This window comes from Sphaerodactylus townsendi, linkage group LG04 (assembly GCF_021028975.2).
Source record: "Sphaerodactylus townsendi isolate TG3544 linkage group LG04, MPM_Stown_v2.3, whole genome shotgun sequence".
Classification (NCBI taxonomy): Eukaryota; Metazoa; Chordata; class Lepidosauria; order Squamata; family Sphaerodactylidae; genus Sphaerodactylus; species Sphaerodactylus townsendi.
The window spans coordinates 47,200,117-47,223,493 of NC_059428.1; the positions used below are offsets into that span (position 1 = coordinate 47,200,117).

A 23,377-nucleotide genomic window follows, 5' to 3' on the forward strand; every position below is an offset into this window, starting at 1 on the left:
ATTTTGCTATTTATTTCTGAAACTTCAGTTTTTATTTCTCTTCTGGGATTCTTGTAGTTTTTTTGGGACATGACAATAAATGTCATGCATATCCTTAACAAGATAGTCTAGGTAGGCAGCAACAAGTTGCTCACACTGAAGATCAAGTCAGAGACACTAGTTCTGTAGTGATACCGTGTTGTCTCTGAAAATCACTTGATTCCTGTCAGAGATGCTGATAAAAATCTCAACTGCCTAAGTTTTGCCAGAATTTTTTTTCTCGGTATTCTTTTGACATATTGAAATGGTCTGACTACATTTCTTTCACTGACCTTCATTATGCTGCCTATGAAATTATTGGTCAGGGCATACTTAGATGCATATTCAGTTAGATTACAAATCTTGACTCTCCTGATGCAGTGCCAGAAGGAACAAAAACCCATAGGCTATGCAGGTCAGGGAGCAACTGCTGTCCTCAGAAGGTTTTGTGCTTTCCATCTCCACCACCTAAAATAAGCTGCCAAAGACATGTGCAGCCTTGGGGAATGAAGTATATATATTGTCATCCAAATGCATATGAAATGACATGTTGAAACTAAATTAAAAAGTGTGTTTGGAATATATCCACCTCATAACATTCTAAAGAAAAAGAAGGCCAGAGAGGGGGAATACATGAATGCATTAGAAAATCTACAAAGAAATTCATTCATCCTTTGACCTGCCAGCTACAGATACAGCTGCAGATACTGCATGGTGGTTCTGCTGAGCAGCAGAGATCAGGTCTATCCTTCCCTTTGCTTGCATAGGGCCTTGCTGTCCACACTCCTGACTCAAGACCTATGGGACCTTGGGGGCTACAACTTTTTTCCAGATTCTGAGGGAAAGGAACCACACTGGGCTCCAGAGGCAGAGCTGCAATGGGGACATCTGGGGTGGCTTGCTCCAGGCACTGCTATTGCAGTCACATGGTGTGGCTGGGGACATGTTGGGGCAGGGGTGGGGCATTTCAGGGGGCAGAGATGGGAGGGGGCGCATGGGCATTTCATGTCCCGGGTGCAGTTTCCCCTCCCTTTATCACTGCTGGGCTCTAATGGGTTATCAAGAATAGAAATGTCCCTCAGAACTGTATTGTCAAAGGCTTTCACAAGCGGAATCACTGGAGTGTTGTGGAGTTTCTGGGCTGTATGGCTGTGTTCCAGAAGCCTTTTCTCCTGATGTTTCACCTGCATCTGGGGATGGCATCTTCAGAGGATCCCTCAGAATTGTTTGAAACCTTTGGAACCATACAGAACCAAGTTATCTAGCATTGCACCAAAAAGTGGGGCTACCACTGGATTCCAGGATTACATGGCGGAAGGAAGAGACATTAGTTCCCCCTCACCCCAAAAGTAGAACTGGGGTGGAAGAAAGTAGGCTCCCATTCCTTGTTGAAGGCTCCCATTCCTTGGATTGTGTTACAGTTGTGGTCCTCCCAGCCCCCGGCAAAATAATAGAATACAACATTTTAACAAACTAAATTTCTACTTTTTGAAGCAGCATAGGCAGACATTATTGCAGTGGTACAAAGGCAAACAATGAAAAAGGGCTCCCTATCAGTTATTTCTGGACAGAACAGTGTAGGGAAACCTGAAAGGGGTTGGCTTTGTTCCTGATGTAGTCTTGCCATCCTTCACTTTAAAAAGAATCAAGGCCATTTGCAATCCACAATGTGGTTTTACAGCTAGCTTGAAGGTTATTAGCATCTTGTTATAAATGTTAGGGACAGCAATGATGTGGAAGATGGGTCTTTGTTGTGCTAACATCATGACTAAATGGAGAAATCTCTCCATTCAGACTGTAGCCCCCTTCTTTATTCCCCTTGTGAGAAAGCCATTGTGCAACCAAACACTGTCAGACGTTACTTCTTGTTTAATAGCAGCTTGTCATTGAAGGCTGGGAAGTAGGAGGAGAGGATGCTGGCACCAGCCACCAGGTGGTGGCCAACTGGCCAGCAACTCCCACACATTTGAACCTAACACAAGTTGCATCGGGGTTGGCCACAAAAGGCACACATGTGTCCTCTGTAAGCCTCATTAACTCCTTTGGAAGAGAAAGTACCTTTCTGACATATTAATTAGTTGCTGTGCTTTCTTTTACTCCCAAGTTAACCTTTGCAGTGGTAACTTGATTCAAATTACTAATAATTGCAAGGCTGTTAGAACACAATTTATGCAAAATGTAGTTAAAACCTTCTCAGGCGGAAGGTAGAGGAGAACGTTTCATATTATTGTAAAGCTCATGGGTAAGGGTTTTTTTTCTTAATGTGTGGGGTGAACAGGACGAAACAAAGAATGCAGGGTGATGATGCCATTTTAAAAAGCTAGTGGAATAAAAATGTATTTATCTTGAAAGCCAGTCCTTTACATTAGAGATGTGAGAGTTTAACTAGACTTTATTTATATATATATTTCACTTCAGTCATTACATGAAAATACATGTCTCCCCCATGCAACTCCACAACTAAGCAGTTTTCGATAATATAAAGTACTTAATAGAAAATAGCTCAAGAATTCATACAGTTTTGTAATTTGGTGGGAGGGGCTGAGGTTGAATGGTAAAATGTGTGCTTTGCATGTAAAAAGTGTCCAATTCAATCTCAATCCTCTGTTTTTAGAGAATGCCCTTTTTCTTGAGACATTTTCCTTTTAATTTTCTTCTGACTTGCTATTTGCCTTCTTGGTACTTTCACAAGTACCAAGAAGTAGTATTATCAACATATTGCCAAAGATTTGTGCACTGTGAACCAGCAGATAACAGTGTTATCCTAAGCAGAGTGATGGCTTTCTAAATCTATTGGTTCAGAACTTTCTAATTCTTTTGTACTGTTAAGTTGGTAACTTCACTTAAAGTCACCTAGTAAATTGATGACAGAGGGAATGTTTTGTGGCTGGTTTATAAGTTAGTTAACTGTTATGCTTGCATCTGCTTGAACAATATGGAATAAAATGCAGTTTATTCCTAAGTGTTTAAACTTTTAAAGAATTATTCTTATGTGTGGAAAAAAGCATCAGTTTTGAAAATTAGAAAAAAATCTATATCCTGCAAATTATCAATTAAATTAGTACTATAAAATCACTAGAATGTGGAAAGTACAAATTTGTCATTTTCCTTCTCTTAAAAATATTGTACTGGTATTTTTATTTCTGATGTTCCTTATTTATTTGGATCTTTTACATTTTTATGCCATGTGTAATCTTATGCCAGATATACAGTGATTTAAAATAACATTTAAAATGGTAGAAATGTAATGGGAGGAAATAACTCGAGGAAACAAAAAAAATGGCGTGAAAATGGTTCTGTTCACAGAAGAAGAATTAAAAATATAGTATATGCTCTTAAGTAGATGGTGTGGTGTTTTTAAAAAACTCAGAATCATTAGATAGAAAATTATTTGTCTGCTGTTGCAAGATTTAACAGAGCCATGCTCTTAATTTTACTTGCCTCAACATATATATATTTTCTACTCAAGTATGTATCATGAGTATGAAAGTGACACATGAATCAGCCCTTTAAAAACAGCAAACAGGAATCAAAGCTGACCTTTAGGAGTTGGCTGATGGCTTTCAGGTACTGGCTACTCATCGGATGTGTGCATGAGATCCATGTACATATCATAAATATCCCTGTTAAAAGTTGTCTTCTTTGGAGTGCTACTTCATGCCCTAATGTTTTTACTGGTTATGAGCCTGTTTTCCACCTCCAATTCTCCCATGGCTGCCTTCAGTTTGAGTCTTTGGCACAAGCTTGTCTAGCTATGTAGTACAGCTCCACTGTTTTTCAGGGGCAGTTCCAGTGTTCTGCTCAATTTTCCCTAAGCAGGTGTCTTGTGCTATCTGCTGTTCTTTTGGATTGGTATTTTTTCAGGTAGGATTGTGTGTGTGTGTGTTTCATAAGGATGGTGTTATTTTCAGGCAAAGCTGTATTTTTAAATTTTTTCTGCAGGTGTTTTTTTTTAATAGAAGCCACCTTGACCTGTTGTAGTCAATGGAAAAGGTAATGTACAGATATTGGAATCAAATAAAGAGGGGATCATTCAATGATAATATTGTAAACTTGGGTAGTGGTTTAGATTCTCATATATTTTATCAACAAATGGCCCTGTTTAAAATGTTCTGAAACTGGAAACATAACACATCTTACCTGGTTCTACCTTACCTGGAACAACAGATGCCAGTGTGGTACTTCTAGGCTGTTGTGCAAGGAGATGTAAAGAGATTCTCCATTGCTTAGTGTCATGACTCTTTGGGGCAAATGCAGGAGCTGTTCTTCAGATCAAGGTCTTAAAACTTGTCTCTGAACCTGTTCGGTTCCCCAAGCAAAACTGTTTTTGGTGCCCTGTGCCCGACCAGAACAGAGTGGGAGAGTCACAAGCAAGGTTTAACAGTTCAAATAAAAGGTTTAATATTTAGAAGAATGGAGACGCTAACTCCTCCCATGGTCTGTCTTAAATAAAATACTTGCTTGACTGGACAGTAGAAGCTGTAGACTTTTGTTCTTTCCTTGACTGCTTTCAGGAAAGTCCACTTCTTTAAGTTCCTTGAGTCTTTATTTGGCTACTAGTCTCTGTAAACCTCAACTTTGTGCTCTCAGTACACCTTTGACGTGGCAAAATACTAATGCCTCCTAACTGCTTGGGCACCTGTACTGAACTGTGTTAAACAGGGGCATTGCTGGGAGATAACAGAAAGACTGCCTCTTGGGAAACTTCTTAAAAAGACAGAGGCTAACTAAAATTCCCTCCCTTTGGAGACTATACAGAGGACTAAACCTATGCTAGCTATGGGAAACTGATACTTAACAATGAAAATAATAAAGGCTTCTGTGGGGGCATGACAGACCCTTTTGCATGCTTTTTTCATACCTATTGTTTGATTGTTTATGGAGATAACGAATGAAAGTTAAACAATACTTAATTAACACGACAGCTGGACTGACTTGTCACTGTACTCTCACCTCCCATCCGCATCCTGTAGAATCTTATGTATCCCACACTTGTTACATGACAAAGCCAGGGGTGATTGATGACCCCAATCTGAAAACTGGTAAATGAGAAATCCCAGGAGAGCATTTGTAGTTGAGGTTCTGCATAACAGGCAGTATCTTAACCCCATGTTGTAGAAATCTCAGCAGTGCTCCTTGTCTGTGACCAGAGCTGTATCTAGCATCAGTGAGCTGTTTGGTGACCTTGGAAATGACCTTGGAATCAATCACAGTGCAGGGTCTGAACTATGGAGTCAATGGGACATGTGGGGACTAAATCAACATGTAGACCTCTTCACTTGGGAATGTGCAAGTTGTCATCCAGAGATTACACAGAAACATAGAATGAAAAAGCACAAGAGGCTTCTTTTTTCACCTTTTGGCCCTTCTGTGTATTATTACAAGCTTTGCAAAGTTACGAACTAATTGTCTGCAAGAACAGAATTAAGCAATCTTCCTTTGATGTTTCTGTTGTAAACTACAAGAATATGCAAGGAGCCTGAAAATTGATGCTACATAGTTTGCAAGGATGTTAAAAAGCATATCTGAGCCAACCTTACAATATCTTGTATACACACACATACACACACACACACACACACACAGAGAGAGAGAGAGAGAGAGAGAGAGAGAGAGAGAGAGAGAGAGTCTCTTTCCTGTGATGTCAACTGAATTTTCTTGTGACATGCTTCTTTTGCACGCTAGATAATCATGCCACGCAGGATGTCAGAATTTTAAATTCACCAAAGAACAGTCACTGCTCTACAGCTGTGTGATGATCCTATAGAAAGTTATACAGACCAGCACAGAACGGTTAGCTCTAGAATGCAGTAGCCAGAGGGCCCTCTTGAGTCAGGGAATGCAGTAATGTCTCTATCCATCATCTACTTAGATTCTTTCTAATCATACACTCTGCTGTCTGTCCCTCTTTATTTGCAATAGCTTATACAATAGAATGGCCAGTAAAGCGTGCCAATTGCTTCTCCTTAATGGCTGCTTAATTGTCTGTGTATCATATCTCACAGTAGTTAATTCTCTGGTAGATAATGTTAATTTTAAAAATCTGATTTGGCTGGAAAGGAAAGAATTAAGCTCTCCCTCCTCCCCCCACCCACCTTTTGTGCTTGTTCTCTGTCTTGCAGAAAGTGTCATCTCCAAGTGTAATAACATAGTTAGCCCTTAAGAAGCCAGGGAAGCCTTTTAAAACATAGACTGGCATTCTAGATTTCATCCTTTCTGGCCTTTAAAATGGAGTACATTTGCTTGATAACATAATTTTTTTATTGTTAAAAATGCATATAAAATGTAATAAATAGGAGTCTAATTAATATTGCTGCATAGTTTTCTGTACGTCCTTTTCTGTACGTCGTTTTACAGACCAGCAGAGAGTGGTTAACTCTAGAATGTACACATACACATGTACACATACAATTTTTTTCTGTCTAGTGTTTTTTTCTCTAGCGTTTTACCAAAATATGTGCTCAAGTCTTGCAAATCAACTTTTCCTAGTGTTATTGTCTTTTCTAGTGGCTCTTCTCTGCTCATAAGGTGACCAAAGTACAATATCGTCAGGTTATACATTTTAGCTTCTAGGGATAGTTTGATCTGGTTTAGTGGTTAAGAACAGGTTCTAATCTGGAGAACCAGGTTTAATTCTCCAATCCTCTACATGAGTGGCTGACTCTTATCTGTTGAACTGAATTTGTTGCCTTTGCACCTACTCATGAAGCCTGCTGGATGACCTTGGGCTAGTCACAGTTCTCTCATCCCTACCTCACAAGGTGTCTGTTGTGGAGAGAAGAAGGGACGTGGTTTATAAGCTGCTTTGAGAATCCTTATAGGACAGAATGGCACAGTATAAATCCAAATTTTTCTTCTAGACTGATTTGTCTTTTGGGTAATCCACAATATTTGTAAAAATTCCTTCAATACAACATTTTAAAGGAACAAAATTTCTGTCAGCTTTCTTCATTGCCCAACTTTTACACCCATGTCAAACATGTGGCTGGGGGGCTGCATCCAGCCTCCAGAAAGGGCTTCTTAGGTATATGAGTCAGCTGAGGCAACCCCCTCGCTCCCAGTCCAGCATGGTGAACCCACTGAGCGCTCACCAGTTCAGGCACCCACCCTGCTCTTGATATGGCCTGGCAAAATCACTGTCTTGCTGGTCCAGGCACCCGTTCCACCCCACTATGGGCTCACCATTTCAGATACCCACCCCATTGTGGGCTCACCAGTCCAAGCACCCACCCCACCGTGCTCCTGATCTGACCTGATGAGCCACCTTTCCATGTCATTCCCCTAGTGCTGATCTGGTCTGGTGAGCCTGCTGCCGGCTTGAAATCTGCAGAAGCCACCCTCTCCCCACCAGTGATGACCACCTCCCAAGTACTGTTCCGGGCTAGTGAGCTCACTGTGAGCTGACCAGCTGAGGCAGCAACACATCTCCATGCCTTTCTAGGCTGGCGAGCCCACTGTGGGCTCACCATGCAGTCAGCCACTCCTTTGCTCCCAATCTGAATCATCCCCCAGTGCTTGCCTGCCCACTAGAGGCTTGCAAACTGAGCTAGATCCCCCAGTTCTTCCCACACCTCCATAGAGCTGTTCTGGGCTTGGGACCCCCCTGTGGGTACCTCTCCGGGTCACCTCCCCGTGTCAATTTGGGATGGTGAACCTGGTGTGGGTTCTCCAGCTACACCAGCCACCCTCCCCAATGCCTACTTGAAACCAGTGATGCGATTCAAACATTTTAACAACAGGTTCCGATGGTGGTGGGATTCAAATAATGACTATTAAAAAGTATTTAAAATATTTTTAATATAACTTTTTATTTTAAGTATTAAAAAGATTAATACTTAATTTAAAAAATTTAAATATTAAAAAGTGATATTTTAAATTTTAACAACAGGTTCTACAGAACCTTCAGAACCCCCTGAATCCCACCTCTGCCTACTTCCTCCTCAGTACTGTTCTGGGCTGGTGAGCCCACTGCAGGCTCGCCAGTGGAGGCACCCCCCCCCCAGTGCAGACCCCCTCCACCAGTGCCACTGTGGGCTAGAAAGGAAAAGAAAGGATCATGATACATTCCAACCTAGGTACTATGTAGGAAGGTGTCTCTGTGTTTTCCTTCTGTCTCTTTGAAAAGAAAAGAGAATTGTTATCTTGAAATTCAGACTTTTGGTATGCATGACTTCTAAGTATTGTCTAAGAAAAGCAAATGATTAATACTGCTGTTTCAAAGGAACATATATTGATATATTACAATAATGCATTCAAAAGCATTTCTTATCTTACAGTATAAAGGGTTTACTTCTGTTATGTGAGATTATGTGAGATTTTAATTCACATTGGAAGAGATCAGGCAGGAAGATCTCTAGAGACTGAAATAGTCTGAAGGTTAACAAACCCCCTGCCCTTGGAGAAGTGTTCCTGTTCTGGTGCCAAGGTCATAGGCAGGGCATTATGGAAGATTGCATAGTTACAAGAAGTCTTACGAGTGTGCAAATAGAGACTTTCATTACAGCCTTGTGATGTCTGTACTTCTACCACGGAGGCACAATTCATCAAAAAGTCAAACAATGAAACCTTTGTGTGACTTTTCCTCCCTTGTGCAATCTCAAATACAGAGTAAAGAGTTAAACACACTTGTAGAAACATGTCCCCAGCAGGGTTGCATTTTAGTGTAGTGCTGTGTCTTAGAAGAAAAAAAACACACCAGCCCCTCTGATGTGCTGTTCATTGGATAATGCCCTTAATACAATGTCTAATCAGTTTTTTGGAGGAAGAGCCCCCAGTATTTTCTTTTTAAAAATCCTGTGAAAACTAGTATGTTTGTAATTTTAAAATATGAATTTGAAAATATGTACTGTTAGCTCAGTGTGGTTTTAACATATTTTCCAGCAATTCCTAGAAAGGCCTGGTGTCACTTCTATCCCCACCTTCATATCTTCTCATGAGCTAATTATGCATGGCGAGATTCCTGCGACTTTGAAGACAATCGGCTTGGGAGGTTTTGTTTCAGGACATGTCTGGCATTATTACCCACCAGCCTTTTGCAGTGGGGCAGGCATTACCCATCACCTGGCTTTTTGTAATGTTTTGTGGGTTCTCTATCATGCATGCATGCTTTAATTTTTAATATAATCTTTAATTTTAATTTTTAATCTTATCAATAGATTGATATGTCAATATCTCAATATCAATAGACTGATATATCAATCTATTGATAAATCAATAGATCAACATAAGAAAGGTGAACTATTAAAGAAAAGTCTTGAATACAACATCTGTACACTTTGCTTGAACACTAATTGTCTTTTATGGTGGGAAGTGGGGTGGGGGAGTAATGGTAGCGTGCAAACTGCAAAAGGACAGTGTGAATTGCTGTTTGCTAAGCTTCCCAGGTTCTCTATCATCCATCTCCCAATGCACTGTAAATCCAAGCATCAAAACCAATCAGCTTTTCCTGGTGTGGTCTGGAATCACTGTTTGCTTGTGTATAAAATTACGAGGATGTAGTTTATTGTTCCAGTTTATTGATCAAATGCAGGGGCAAATCAGCTGTTTGGACTGATTAACTAGTGTTATTAGTTTTACTTTTGTTAGTGTTAGTATCGATTTATCAATGCATCAATATGGTTTTTTTAAAAAATCTAAAGATCTAAAGATATGCAGGAGCAGGAAACAGAAATTATATGGCAGGTCAAGAAGCTAGAAGTAGGGAGGAAGACAAGGGGAAAGTGTGCAAAGCAGCAGTAGGAAGTGGGGAGGTAAGACTGCAGGGGGGAAGACAAGGGGAAAATGTGCAAAGCAGCAGTAGGAAGTGGGGAGGTAAGACTGCCTAGACTGCTGGCTGCAGGTGTGGGGGAGAAGTCCAGGGCAAATCTGTGCCCACTGGCAAATCTGTTCTACTCTGGCAGTGAAGCAAAATTGACATTGTGGTATAAGTGGATTTGTTTGCTGCCAAGAGAGTGGAAAGTGAAAGTGGGGCTAGAGGAAATACGTCCATACAAGAAATCTTCCCATGACAGACATTTTCCTCCACCATGCAGCAAACACATTACACATAACTGTCTATGGTTCCAGCTTCTGGTTCCACTTTTTCTCTAATGAGATACTGGAGTTGGTCAGTTTTGACTCTCTTTTTTATTCCAAATGAGGATAAGAAGATGGAGACCAGTTAGTTGACATGGTCTGATGGACCTGTTTTCTAATGCCATGTTGTATGCAGGCAACCTGCAAACATGCAATTTCTGTCTGGAGATGTGCATACTTTGTATCAACAAGCACAGAGACATATCTGCTGGAATTTATAACCGAATGCTTTTTCCCCAATTTGGGTGTATTAAATGTTATTAAGTTGTTTCCAATTTATGGCTAATCTATTAAATAATGCCCTAAAAACAGGGGCGTAACGAGGCAGCCCTGGGCAAACTGTAGCCCTGGGCAAAACCTGAGTTGGATCCCCCCCCCCATGGGCGGCCACTCCACCATGACCAATTTTTTTTGCACCAGGACATTGGTGCCTGCAGGGGGTGCATTTTTAGACATATCAGCACCAATATTTCAGCATAACATCAGGAGATTGTCCTTATGCTGGTCTCCAGGTTTGGTGAGGTTTGGTTCAAGGAGTCCAAAGTTATGGACTCCCAAAGGGGGTGCCCCTATACCGCATTCTTTCCAATGGGAGCTAATAGGAGATGGGGGCTACAGTTTTGAGGGTCCATAACTTTGGCCCCCCTGAACCAAACTGCACAAACTTAAGGGAGATACCATCATCTGGAGATGATACCCTGAAATTTTGGTGCCGGTAAAGGCCGAAATGCACCCCCTGCAGGAACATCCTAGAAATTTGCCCAAGAATCTTTGTTCTGCATTGAGTTTTCTGCATTGCTGTCAATGGGGGTTGCAGGCTGTGGGGGGGGCACATTTCTGAAGGCACAGTCTCAAAGCTTTCAGGGTCTCATCAGGAGACTGCCCTAATGATACCCCCTAAGTTTGGTGCAGTTTGGTTCAGGGGGGCCAAAGTTATGGACCCTCAAAACTAGCCCCCATCTCCTATTAGCTCCCATTGGAAAGAATGCGGTATAGGGGCACCCCCTTTGGGAGTCCATAACTTTGGACTCCCTCAACCAAACTTCACCAAACTTGGGGGGTAGCATAAGGACAGTCTCCTGATGATACGCTGAAATTTCGGTGCCGCTAGCCTAAAAATGCGCCCCCTGCAGGCCACAAATGGAAAACCACTAAAATACCCAAAAACGAACCCAGCATTTTGATGCCCCCCACAAGGTGATGCCCTGGGCAGCTGCCCACCTTGCCCAATGGGCATTACACCAGTGCCTAAAAATATCCTATGTTAACAGCCTTGTGTAACTTTTGCAAATTGAGGGCTGTGGAGTTTACTGAAATGGAGTAATGAATTTCCTTTTGTTTCACTTCAACAGGAAAATCACTGAATGGTTTTTGTCCTTTGTATGCAATCTGTATGAAGAAGAAGAGTAGCCCAATCCAGATTGGGGTATGGGGAGAAACTCTGCAGCAACCGGTGATGGCATGGGGGAGGTGGCGCTGCACTGCCTCCTGGAGCTACGAGCAGTGCAGCAAGCATCTGGAAGAAAGCAAATCAAAACACTGCTGTTCGTAAAACTCTATTGGAACAAATAACTTATGTCATGTATTTCCATGGCATTCCTGAGCTGAAAGCGTGATAGAAGCTGACCTCCAAAAACAACCTCAGCCTGCCGCACTTCACTGGCATGCTCTCAGATGCTGGTGCAGCCTCTAAGCAGCAAGTCCTTTTGGGTTTGGGTGCAGAACACCTCCGCAGTGCCTGCCTGCTGCTGGTGTATTTGCTTTCCCCATCAGCATAGGTGCCTACGCTCATGGCCTGTTCCACATCCCCATCTGGATTGGGCTGTTAGTTGGTTTTGATGTGCAAATATGTGCACATCAAGTCTATAGATTTATGCATGCCTGTCACGAGCAAAGCAATAATGGTTTTTTTTCTTTTAGAAAAAAATTAATCAGACTGATTCTCATTACGCCATGAGTTACATCAGGACTAGTTTACATTGGAAGTTAAGAGATATTTTTTTTTTGGTTGCATATTTTGGTGTTTCATAGGTCTGCTGATTATATTTATTAGCTCTAAATATTAGACAGCTGGCAGAATTCTATTGTATATAAATAAGACATTTGAGAGCGGAAAGCAAGCCATTTCTGATACAGCCAGCTTTTTAACAGTTTTATTTTAGCAAGCATTAAGAGAATCTCACCGTACATTTGATGCTATGCAAACTGACAATAGGAAAATATGTATTCAATATTTCTGGAAGAATTCATTGTGTGTATTCAGTCTTAAAGTTGGCATATTGAAATTGTATATTGTGCACATTTTTGATGTAATTGCATTTGTTGTGTTTGTTCAGCTAAGTCAGCCGAAAGTTATTTTCAAACATAACATTCATGAAGAGCTCGTATAGATTTTTTTAAAATATCAGAAATATTATTCCTATATTTATGTGAGTTTCTGATTCCACACTGAATGATAGATAGGTAGATTTGCTACTTTCTTAAGTATTGGAGATATTGACATTGATTTTATGGTAGACTTGGTTGTACGTTACAGTCGCATGCTCTACCATGCCATAAAATTAACTGCATTATAGAGAGTGATATTTGCCAAGAAAGGCATTAAGACTGTGGATCATTTTGACCTGTTTACTTGTTTCAAAGGAGGTGCAAGGAAAGATTGGCTGGGGCTAGAGAATTTCCAAGCAATTATTAGAAATCAGCCCTTTGTGCACTTACAGTTTTGGGCATGACTGTGTGCTTCGCAGTGGGATCTTCCCACATTTATACATGAGGAGCTGCTCCTCTGATCTGCAGTGTGGTGAGGGGCACTGGAGAAGGATGTGTCTGCAGCAGACCATCGCACACCACATAGCTGGGTGTGCTGGGAAGGAAAACCTTTACTTCTGATCAGCATGTTTTCAGATCTGGAAGGGGTTTTCAGCAGTTTAGGGAAGGGGAATGTAGTTGGGCTTCTGTTGGCACATGGTACATGCGAAGACCTGGTGGAATGCTCTGACAAATGAGATCTAGGCCCTGTGGGACTTGTCTCAGTTCCACAGGACCTGTAAGATGGACCTATTTGCCAGGCCTATGGTTAAGGACAGCAACAGCACTCTCCATCATCAATGGCCTCCCTATCCCTATTATTCTTTCAGGAACAGCAGTGACGTAGTGGTTAAGAGCAGGTGTACGCTAATCTGGAGGAACCGGGTTTGATTCTCCGCTCTGCCACCTGAGCTGTGGAGGCTTATTTGGGGAATTCGGATTAGCCTGTACACTCCAACACACGCCAGATGGGTGACCTTGGGCTAGTCACAGTTCTTCTGAGCCCTCTCACCCCACCTATCTCACAGGGTATTTAATGTGAGGGAGGAAGGAAAGGAGTTTGCCCCTTCGAGGCTCCTTGCAGGAGAGAAAGGGGGGATATAAATCCAACTCTTCTTCTTCCTTTTTTTGTCTTCTTATTTTTGTCTTATAGTTTCCCTTCATTTCCCTAGCTAGAAGGGAATCTTAAGGTGCTATAAAGGATTAACAATGTAACTGAGTTATAACTGGATTTTCTGTGAGCTGCCCTGAGACAGACCTGGGGAAGGGTAGAATATAAATTAAATTAAATAATAAATAATGAGACAAGCATAAACAAGGCTGGTGGAATTGTTGGCCAGGTTAAGAACCAAGGTGGACATTCTCATAAAGGACAACCATATTTGGCTGCCTGGAACAGCCCGCATCTGAGATAGTTAGCGGATGAGAATAATCAACACCATTGAACAACTATTTAAATAAGCAAAATTGGTTGAACTTGTCCATCTGTCTTGCATTTGGACAAATAAAATTTTAGTCATTAAAAAAGAAGTGTTTCTATTACAAAATGGTCAATTTGAAGGGACCTCAAGGCACTTTAGAAACCTGAATATCTGAAAAGAGTTTTGACCAGGATGCAAATCTTCAGCCTATATGCAAGAGAGAATCGCTTCTGGACACATGTGAGTGATGGAATGGATGCAACAATCCTCTATGGAACCTTCCTGTAACTTAAATTACTCTCCTTCCAATGGAAGGCTCCAAATTTTGTTCAGTGGAGTTGGAGGATAAAGATAGGATCCACTCTGATGTTTCTCCCTGGAAGCAGCACATCATACCTGTCCTGAAGCATCCCAACTTTGGGGCAGATTTGGGAGGGTATAGTGCAGGGGTAGGGAACCTGCGGCTCTCCAGATGTTCAGGAACTACAATTCCCATCAGCCTCTGTCAGCATGGCCAATTGGCCATGCTGGTAGGGGCTGATGGGAATTGTAGTTCCTGAACATCTGGAGAGCCGCAGGTTCCCTACCCCTGGTATAGTGGCTTCCTCACAGGAAGGGGAATTGGAAAAGTCCTACGCAGAAGAATACCAGATACAGTTAATTTAAATTCTGGTTGTGGAATTTCCTAGCTTAAGGAAATTGTAGAATATTGTGATTATATCACTTGTGAAAGCAATTATTGACTGTAAGTGCTACGAAGGCTTGCATTCCACCACTAAACTGACTTATATGCCCTTATCTGGATTTGGGGTGCCCACCTGTTGGCTCTGCGGCTGACATAAAACATTCTTTGTGCTGCGATGTCTCCTGCATTCAGTGAAGGCCACCTGGCAGCTCTTCTGCAAGGCGTTTGCAGCACCCTGCTGGTGTGTCCCAGCAAATCACTGAAGTGACTGCATTAAAGTGTTTCCTCTTCTTTGTTTACTACTGTTAGGGCAATTGCTTGGCAACCAGAGAGTGATACGGTCAGTTCCTTTGGGGGGAAAAATCATAATGTTCCCATGCAGGGCATCTGTAATGTGAGAGTCTCTTTGCAGATATGTTACTAATTGTACAGAAGAACTGATTGAATAGATGTCAAAAAGAGGGAAAAACCTAGCTTGGTTTGCATCTTTTCTCCCCTGGTTTACATAATCCTATTGAACACTACCAAACACAGTGGGATTCTGAATGTGATCAAGTGCTCTTTACTGTGCTCAGTGACAATTTGGTTGCTTGAGTGAGTTCACAAGGTGACAGAAAGTAATTACATCGACAACAAGGCTGTCATGACCCCCCCCCCCCCTTCAGATGCTTATACAGAATTTGAAGATATGTCTACTTCCAACTGTGTGTCTGGAGCTTGTTAGCACATGTAGCAATCTTCATATTATATCAATAGCTTCCCATTTGATTGTCATCTTCCTTTTGATTTTTTGTTTCTCAGTTGCATGATCACAGTATGCTTTCCATTAATATGTCAGGTTCACTTAAATTCATTATCTGTATTAACACAAACTGCTGTCCAAACTTAAGTCTGCAATGGGGGCAGGGATAATTGGAAGTACTGCTTAATTCTATGGTTGTATCTGTGTATTACTTTGTGCAAAGAATAATATTTTAAACACTGCTTCTGCTGGAAAAATAATTAAATCACAAAATTGCATTACAGTTTTAGTGGGAATTAGGGTCCTTCCTCTTTTTGAATATCAGGGAGTATTTGAAATGTTAACTATCTGTCTATTTAGGAAATTTTGTATGCTGCCTCTCCAGACCGGTTCAAGGCAGCTCACAGCAAGAACAATAAAACAAAACCAATCAAGATAATGATATGAGTCAGTAAAACAAATTGCTCAATAAAACAAGTCAATAAAACAAACCAAGCCAAATAGAATATTTATATATTTATAATAACTGATACTTATACTTCAATAGGGCTACTTATACTTCAATAGGGCTGTTGTCAAATTACTAATAAAGATTATATTCAGTCAAAATAAAGTTGGCTATAAAGCTTTCTAAATTCATCTTCTGTTCTATAAACAAATCATACACAGACATTATTAAATTCACTTAACAATTTTTGATTAGAATAACCTTCCACTTATCAAACTTATCTTTTTTACCATGTGACATATAGGCTAGTGTACTTAACGGTACCCATTCCTTTAGTTCTCCAACAATTCCTCTCTATTTGGTGTTATCTTGCTTTCCCAATATCTAGCAAAGACTAATCTTGAAGAGGTTATGGTATTTAAAAAAATTCTTGAATACCTTTGGGAAAGAAGTCTACATAATTCAACAAGAAACATTTCAGGAAGAAAGGTAACTTTTTATCTGTTCCTTGAGAAATAGCTCTAGAAATCATTTTCCAATACTCTTTGGCTGTACTACATCTCTACCACATATGTATCAAAACTGTGTCAACTATTCCACTAAAATAAAATAAAATAATGTTATTGAATTGTACAGCTCTATCCTTTAATTTGAAAATCCCTGTTTAATTTCTCCTTGATTAAATGTGACCTTCATTATTTTTGTACTCAGTTCCCTTGATCATTACTGATTCAAATGGTGTACAAATATTTAAGAATGTGACAAAAAATCATTGTGCCTATTGGTGACAGATATACTATAGTTCAAATTCAAAGTAGGCCTGACTGACTAGGTTAATTCTCCAGCCTGCAGGTGATGGGTATGTGGAAAGCCATAAAATAGTTTTCTTGCCTCCTGAAACAGGTATTTTCTGTGTGCTGCTGACTCATTTTCCTCTCCTCTCCCCCATCCCTGATAACATTGAATTATACCAAGTTTTGTGGCAGGAATTTTTACAATTCTTATGATCAGTAGTTTTATGGGATTTTTTCCTGCTTCATGTTGTCATAGGAAGGACGGGATGAATAGGCCTATTTGTGGGACTGGTTGGGCCATAACTAGACAGAAATATTAGGACATGTTGCTAGGGTTGCAGTCAAGGCAAGGTTATGAGGCAAGGCAACTGGCAACTGGTGGAAGCTTTAATGACATCACTGGATACATGCTGACCTCGCTCACAATGCACCTGAAAGAGACATTAGCACATTGCCATGGATACTGTAGCATTCAACTGAAAACTGTGCAGAGCATTAGAGCATATCATGTCACCTCTGGTTTAACCTGGAAGTCTAGCACAGGTGCACTGCTAGGATGCTAGATCTTTCATCCTCCCCAAGTCCTCCTGTCAGTGCACAAGGTAGCAGAGGATATCAAAAGTAATTACCAAGAGGTTTCCAACTAACTTGGGCAGCCTAGTAATCCTATAGGTTGTTCATGGTAGGCAGACCATATTGGTGAACACCCTGAGGCATCTTGTATTGATAGAGAGGTGTTTCTTCTTATCATTCATTGTATGGTGTGATGGTTGTAAGGGAACACCCTTGGTGCTGAGCATCAACAGCTAGTCCCTTAGTTGTCTGTGCAGAATGTTGGAGGAGAAGGATGTGATGTACAGAAATAAGAAACAAAATTATCAATAATTGTGGCTAAGTTTGCAGCCAGGATGGAATTGCAAAATAAGCATAGCTGTGAGGTATAGTACCCATCCTACCCTTTAAATATGCCAATAACATCTATCATCAGTTTAAATGAACTATACATTTTTTTTACAAAAAGAAAAAAGAAGACGTGTGAATTAATACATCTTCCTGGCCTTGTTGAGGAATGCTCTGCCGGGTTCCTAGTACTTGCTCCCATCCTCCTATTCTGTTTTAAGGCTAGAGAATCGTATTTAAGTGACAGCCTCATCACTTCGTCACACTATCCTTTGAAATATTAAACACAGCACTTTGATAAAAGAGCATTCACAGTGCTCTGGATGGCTATCAGCACCACCTTTGTTTTCTTACAGCTGTGCCCACTATTTTGTTTCCCATTAGAAAACAAAAAATGGTGCTGATAGCCCTCCAGAGGACTATAAATGCTCTTTTATCAAAGTGCTATGTTTAACATTGCAATGGATAATTGTTTTGATGAAGCCAGTGCTTAAAAAGATTCTCCACCCTTATAAGAGCATGCACATTTGGCTTCCACTGAAGAATGCATGACTGCACTGCCTTCTTTTTGTAGAAACAGGTATAGTTAACAGTCAGACTCTTCCCAAAATGGGTCAGGACCTGGGGCTAGGATTGTCAGCTCTGAGTTGAGAAATATCTGGAGATTTTTTGGGTGTAGACCCTGGGGAGGGAGGGTTGGGGAGGGATCTCAGCAGGGCATAATGCTATAAAGTTCATCATCTGAAGCAGCCATTTTCTCCAGAGAAACTGCTCTTGATTGCCTGGAGATCAGTTGTAATGATGGGAAATCTCAGGTGCCACCTGGAAGTTGGCAACCTTATTCAGGGTTGTTATGCCCTCCTGATTATATTTTAGCTGCACTGAGTCTCTTTTAGCTGAACTGGGTTTCCTTACTCTTCTTGGCCTGCTTCCTATTTCATGCAGTCTGGGAACAGATCTGACCTTTACTCCTTGGCTGCTCCAAGGCATGCCTGTGAAATGATTCCTTGGGAGAGAGACATCCTTGGCCCTGCCAATCTTTCCTACTGTGCAGGGGCCTTCAGAAGCCAATGAAGCTTCTTCCTGGATCTGGGCACACCCTTTTCCACACTTCTGGTCCTCCTCTAAGTAAGCTTGCTTCTGGCCTGCTTGCTTCTAGTGAGACTGGGAATGCCCATTCCCTTTTTCACCTCACCAGGTTTTCTCCCTTGGATCTATTGTCCATTACTGTGCCAGGTCCCATGTTGCCTCCTCTGTTTTTGCCATGCCTCTGGGATCCTTTGGGTCTGGCTGAAGGCTTGGCATACTAGCTAATCAGCTTCCCATTGAGTTGGTAAGTATGATCCTAGGTTGACAGTCCTGAGTCAAGGGTTTGGTGATGTTTTTGGAGACAATAGTGTAAAAGAGACAAATCATGAGCAAAATGAAAAAAAGGATTCATAATGACAACATACTAGAAACCCAATGAAAATGGCATATTTATATATCCTTAGTCTTCAACATTCAAGAATGTTCAAATAAGGGCACTGCCTTAAACAGTCTTCACATATTTGCAGACAAATATGGTTAACTGTGATAGAAGAGCATTTAGATACCATGCCTTCCCAACCCTCCAAAGTACACGAGACTCATTTATCAGATTATGCTCAGCACAAATAAGACACCCGTAGGATGTCTTTAAAAAAACCTGTATGTGCTTTTTCTTCCTGCACAGCCAAATAAAACCTCCTCAGGATGTTTTTAAAAGAATCATTATGGTCTACCCAATGCTTCTTAATGGGAGTAGACTAGTCCTCCGAGTGGCTGAGATTCTCAGATGGTGTCTGCGTAGCTATGAAGACACTTCCCTCTAAACAAAAGAGAGAGAGGAAAAGACCACACATATGTGGGATTGCCAGGGAAAACAAACTTTATTCATGATCCTTTTTAAAGAAAATGGCAGTCGGATGTGCTACAAGCAGGGGAAACCTCCACTTTCAGCAAGTGGCGGCAGCACAGACTCTCAAATTGCAGAAAATGGCGGGCAGAACCTGCCATGAAAATGAAAGTAAGTATTCTAAAGGGGGAAGGGGAGTGGAGAGCAGGAAAAATAAAACATCTCCTTCCTCTTTGTGTTTGCACAGTGAAGTAGGAGATTCTTGAAGACAACCTGTGAGAAAAAAGTCCACATTTTAGCAACTTTAAAATAGAACATTTTGAGTAAAAAAAAAAAACATCCTGAGGACATTTTGGGTATAAAGCTGTGCGGACTTCCTCCCCAAAACGCCTTTTTTCCTGTCATCAGGACATCTTATTTGTGCTGTGCAAAAAGGGTCTTTGTAATTTATCATGAGACAACATAACTGAAAGTACCACTAAGGTATTAAGTTTCATAAAGTAGTCAGTAAATAAGGAATGGATCTCCATAGAATGAGAAACTATAATATTCAAATCTATAGGCCAATTTAGACATAAAGGATCACAAGGTCATGATCGTAAAAAGCTATTAAAAAGCTATTTTAAGACTTTCAAAATTGATTGTGTGCAATATAATAAGTACAAGCCTACTATCCCAGATAGCAATTGAATCTGATAATCTCAGTTTCTGTTAGTTTTTATGTTTTTGGTATCTCAGGAAATGGTTTGAAACCTCATTCTGCTTTAATTTTATGGGCAATTTGATCTTCAGTACATGTTAATGCAGCAATAATTGTTCGTTGCTGCCCTTTATGCAGAACATATTCTGGTGTTTGCTTTGTCATATGAGTTATGCCTCAGCATTTCCCTCCTTGCAGAGAGGTATTGAATTAAAAATGTTGGTCATGAATTCAGTACAGTGAATTGTTACTGCATCCCAGTACTGCTGTGTCTTATGTTAATATGATAACTTAAACCTGCCTGTTATCTTTTATGTTTTTATCCTGCTCTTCTTTAAAGGAGGTAAGGACAGCACACATTATTTCCTACTTTTTCATGCATGATAGGTAGATAGTGAGACAGTGACTAGCCCAAGGTCAATGAGTATGAAGCTGTATAGAACAGAGGCTATCCAAACCCTGCTTTCTTCTCAGGATTTGTATGACATTCTATCTGTACCACATTGGGTTTTTTTAAAAAAATCTTAATTTTGATATATTCAAAATTTAACACTGAGTGTATGCTAAAGTGTATAGTAATATATTTACATGCATAATTGTTCTACAAAACCTTGAAGATACCATTAATAATGCATAAATATGTTAATTTAAACTATGTTTACAAACTGAAACTAAACATACTAAATAACTCAAAGGAAAAATGCTGATAAGTAATTTGTCATTGCTTTAGCATACGGAGGTCTGGCTGGCTTCCACAAGGGCCAGGGATTTCTCAGCCCTGACCCCTATCTGGTGTAATAAGCTTCCTAATGAGATCAGGGCCCTGTGGGACTTGAATGAGTTCCACAGGGCCTGCAAGAGAGAGCTTTTCCACCAGGCATTAGCCAGCTGGCCTAATCAGTACTAACATTGGCCTCCCATGGGTGCAAGGGGCGGGGGGGGGGGGTTGGATTTTCACCATCTGTGATTCTTTTAAATTGTTTTTAACCATTATTTTACTGGCTGTTTTATTTGTATTAAATTTACTGTTGTGCCGTCCTGAGCCCTTCTTGGGAAGGGTGGGATACAAATAAAACTACGAATGAATGAATGAATGAATGAATGAATGAATGAATGAATGAATGAATGAATGAATGAATGAATTTCAGCATTTCATATATCCATTTGGCCCAAGCTTGTCAGGCCTTGGGAGCTAATCAGGGTCAGCCACAGTCAGTACAGTTGCTAGCTGGAGGAAGGCAATGACAAACCACTGCTGCTCATCTACTACCTTGTGCAGCATGGTTGTAGTCATCATTTGTCTGTTGTGACTCAACAGAACATTTATGCTGGAAAGCCAGAAGTATATATAGGTGAATATTGGTGAACTCTAAGTTAGAGAACTGGGTGTGATTCCACAGTCTTCCACATGCAAGCTGCTGAGTGACCTTGGGCCAGTCCACATTCTCTCAGAACTACCTCAACCCTCACAAGGTGCCTGTTGTGGGTAGAGGAAGGGAATGTGATTATAAGCCATGCACTAACCTGTTTCTCCTGTCAGTTTGAATCACCAGTCCACTAATGTTCCTTTGATGCATTAAACTAATCTAAAATAGCTGGCCTTTTTTTGAATCTGTGTTTTTGAATTTTGAATCTCCAGATACCTCAAGACTGGTATTCAGCAATTAAGATGTTTGAAATAACCCCTGAATAACATTTCCAAAACTGATATTGGTGGCCCAGTTTTAAGAACATAGAATTAGCAATGTTTGATTAAACAAATGGCCATATCTAGCCCAACATCCTCTTTCACCAAGTGCCCCCAGAAGAGCTACAAGCAGAGCATAGAGTCCAAGGACTTCCCTTGTTTTTGTCTTACTTCAGTGATCTCCACTGTAATATGATACAGTTGATCAGCTTTTGAAACCATGGAATTTATTTTGGCCAGTCCATTGTACAGCATTTCCTTTGTGTCAGCTAAGGATTATGTGAGATTGTAAATTTCCTAAACCATCAGAACAAAAGAGAGGTTCAGAATTCAGTATGCACTTTAGGGGATCCATCTTGGACTATAATTCAAAAGGTAATCTTTTACTCACACATTCTGTATTTTATTAGGTTGTGTTTTATTAGGTTGTGTGTTATGATGTGTTTCAAGAACAAACCTCTTATGTATTAGTAGATTTACTAACCAATAACTACAGCAAGACAATCAAAAGAATGATGAGATATTTGAGTCTTCCCCTGCTGTTATTCATGTTCTGGGACAAGGACTTGGCCAAGATCCTAACACAGCTCTAAGATATGGGTCCCATGTGAAAGTTAGTTGAGGTAACTATCATAAAGGAAATTTGCTTTCTACCCACTTGTAGTGGAACAGAGATAGCTAAAACAGTCACAGTGTTTATCAAATAAGATCAATGATGGGTAGTTCTGTAGAAGCAACTGTGATTAACTGAGTTTATAACCTTTCTGTTTTTGCTGGTATCTCCTCCATAACAGACAGCAATATTATTAACTGGCATGTCCTATAAGTGGTGCCATTTGAATTGCTCTCAATTAGCTATGCACACAGTGGGGTTTAGGACCTCTGTATTAGGAGAGATAGTTGCTCCAATGAGGAATATTAAGATTTGCACGGGACTTAGGCACCATATGCCATGACAATTTGAAGTGAGGTCGTTAGTAACTAGAGAGAGGACTTTACTGTGGAACTCCTTTCCCCTATAGCTCATCTGGAGCCTTTTTAAAAAAACCAATGGCCAACAGAGAATCTTCTTGCAGTCTTCATACTTAGCCCCATGTTCCCTGAGTCAAAGATATTTGTAGTAGGCTGTTTGGTAAATAGTTTTTAGCCACGAGTATTTGAAAATTCTGCCCATTTTATGGCATTCAATTTCAAGGATAGAGAATATATGGAAGTCATATTTTGAAGTATGAGCTGAATGTTTATTGATCTTCCTTTACAGCTCGAACAGTAGAAATGGAGTAGGGCATCCTAGTGTGTATCTGTTAACTTTTTTCATCTGAGAAGCCATACAAAGTGCCTTGCCCACTTTGACTTCTGGTTGTGTGTCCTAAGTGCATCTTTACTTGGTGTACCTATTACCAAATCCCACTTGTCTTATCTGAATTCTGTTATCAGAACAGACAATTTTATTCCAATGCTGTGTAGCTTCATATAGAAGATCAAGTTTCCATAGCTAGGTTTTATGCAACTTATCAATCTTGTATATCACTGACAAGGCAGCATGTCTAAATGCTAAACTGTGGCACTGCTATTGCAAGTATAGTAAGATTAAGAACAAGCCAGCTGGATCAGACCAGAGTCCATCTAGTCCAGCTCTCTGCTACTCGCAGTGGCCCACCAGGTGCCTTTGGGAGCTCACATGCAGGATGTGAAAGCAATGGCCTGCTGCGGCTGTTGCTCCCG

General features: G+C 40.6%; 1 protein-coding gene across 2 annotated transcripts in view; it reads left to right on the plus strand.

Moving 5' to 3' along the window:
- The window catches only part of EPHA3 (EPH receptor A3), a 247,937-nt gene that overhangs the window by 71,505 nt on the left and 153,055 nt on the right, over positions 1-23,377 (plus strand). The window lies entirely within an intron of this gene.